Source organism: Ovis canadensis, chromosome X (genome assembly GCF_042477335.2).
Source record: "Ovis canadensis isolate MfBH-ARS-UI-01 breed Bighorn chromosome X, ARS-UI_OviCan_v2, whole genome shotgun sequence".
Classification (NCBI taxonomy): domain Eukaryota; kingdom Metazoa; phylum Chordata; class Mammalia; order Artiodactyla; family Bovidae; genus Ovis; species Ovis canadensis.
Genome location: NC_091727.1, coordinates 71,967,729 through 71,970,077, shown reverse-complemented (window position 1 = coordinate 71,970,077; position 2,349 = coordinate 71,967,729). Strand labels below are relative to the sequence as shown.

The 2,349-nt window shown below is 38.9% G+C and overlaps 1 pseudogene; it reads right to left on the bottom strand.

The window, feature by feature from the left end:
* Positions 1–226: 226 nt before the first annotated feature.
* LOC138929950 (BCL2/adenovirus E1B 19 kDa protein-interacting protein 3-like pseudogene) lies at positions 227–1,075 on the bottom strand (annotated as a pseudogene).
* Positions 1,076–2,349: the final 1,274 nt, after the last annotated feature.

Below are 2,349 nucleotides of genomic sequence, written 5' to 3'. Positions count from 1 at the left end.
ATTTGCAACCTGGTCTCATTTGAAGAGACAGGTGGGTTATCTTGTAAGAGTAAGATTTATACCACGAATGGTGCAGGTCTAGGTCTGGTAGTACTGAGAGAAGACAATGGCATTCTTGACAAAATTACAATCTGCTGGTGGCGTTTGCAGAAAATAAGCCCTTGCAAATTTCTAAATGACAGTAAACTCTTATTAGGAAATTTGAAAGTGTTTTACAGGCCCAAAAGGGAATGAGGGTATTAGTAAAATGCCTCAACAGAGTTGGAATAAAATACTAGATTTGAGACTTACTGGAACTTGGATACGTAAAAAGAGGGTGGAGGTTGGGTCATGCTTACAATGGTCTCAAGTTCAAATAAACTACTGTGACAAGACACCACTTCACAAGTCACACGCTGGCCCAGGGACTCTTCTCCTCCCTTAGTAGGTGCTGGCAGAAGGCGCACTCAGTGGTTTTCCAATGTAGATGCCTAGCCCCAAAGACAAAACATGGGAGAGGAAGAGAAATGGAATGAACACTTTGAGAAACTCTGCGGAGAAGATCCCCCCTTTCTTCATGGCTCCACTTTTCCTCATGCTTAAGGAAACGGAACGCTTAGGGTGCCTGAAGTGGAACTCCTTGCGTGGAATGTTTTCAGGTCTACTGGACCAGTCGGACACCCAGTCTATGCTTTTCTTCAGAGCATCCACTTCTTTTTCTCTTTCTGCAACTTCTTCTTCTGACTGAGAGCTATGGTCCTTGCTGGTGTGCATTTCCACATCAAACATGATCTGCCCATCTTGTGGGGAAGGGCTGGCAATGAGAACTGCCTCTTGAACTGCTCTGTCAGGATTCATGCTGTGCATCCAAAAAAATCTTCTCCATGTCCCCATTGTGAATGGAGAATGAGGAGGGTACATGCTCTAGCCCCCCATTCTTCCCATTTCCATTATAATTTCCAATGCTGTTGTTCATGGGGAGCTCCACCTAGGAACTGTTGAGGCCGGCAGGCGATGGTAGAGACTGTTCGCCCTCCTCACAGTTATTGTCGTGGTTGTGCGGGGGCAGTGGCTGTTCTATGAAGTGAGACTACATTGTCTGGCGGCTGGAAGAGCTGCGGCCCCACAGCAAGGCCAGAAACCCCATTTCTTGAAATATACCCTAAATACTTGAAACAGGTGTTCAAAGAAAATTTTTCACATGGATGCTTATTGCAGCATTATTCAGTTAAAGTAGAAAAAAACTCAAATCTCCATCAACTGATAAACAAAATGTAGTATATTTATATAATACAATGGAATGTTGTTCATCCATAAAAAGGAATGATGTACTAATGTTATATACAATGTGGATAAAGTTTGAAAACAATGGTGAATGAAAAAAGTTAAAATCTAAAGGTCATATGTTTTATGATTCAATTTATATAAAATGGGAATCCAAAGCATATGTGTTTTGGTCTTAGGTTGTGCAGAGGAGAGAATGAAAAATGATTGCTTAAAGTTTACAGGGTTTCTGTTTGACCTGATTTAAAACATCTTGAATTAAATAGTGATGGTGTATTACATTATAAATGCATTTCATACTATAGGCTTACATACTTCAAAATTATTAAAATGGCAAATTTTATGTTATATGCAATTTACTATAATTGTTGTTTAGTCACTAATTCATGTACCCAGGGAGGGATTGAACCCTCGTCTCCTGCATTGGCAGGTGGACTTATTACCTCTGAGCCACCTGAGAAGCCCATGTTACTGTAATAGAAAAGAATAAGTATAATATTATTTTAGTTTCAGTGGTCCCTTCATATTTTTTATTTCTCCCTGTGTCTATTGGATTGACTGATCACAGGGAAAAACATTTGAAGAAACAGGCAATAAGACTGACATGTTTTATGAAAAAATATGTCTGGACTCTTCAAAGTGAAGCAAGATCACTTCAAATATGTCAAAATTCTGTGTTGACATGTCTGATTAACCCTTAATGGGGAGGAAAGGAAAATCACTTGGGACCTCTTATATATGATGGGACAGGTTTCCAAAAAAGAGTAGAGAGGAATACCTGAAAAAGAGAGAAGCTACTGAAGATAAATTCTACTTATTTATTTTGTGAAGAGCTAAACTTGACAGGATCTTATTCTTGAATTTGTTTTTTACCATTTCCTGAAAAACTCCAAAACAGTTTTTACCTTGATCCAAGTTAAACATAGGTATTTTAATCCAACCTTGGGATTTAAATACCTGAAGTCAGAGGCTTAAGAATTTTTGGAAAATATAGAGGAAAGTAAGGTTTTTCCAACAAATCATTCTGTCAAACTTTCCATTAGGCCTGGGACTTTCCCTCTATTAGACACTGATGGTATTTTGACA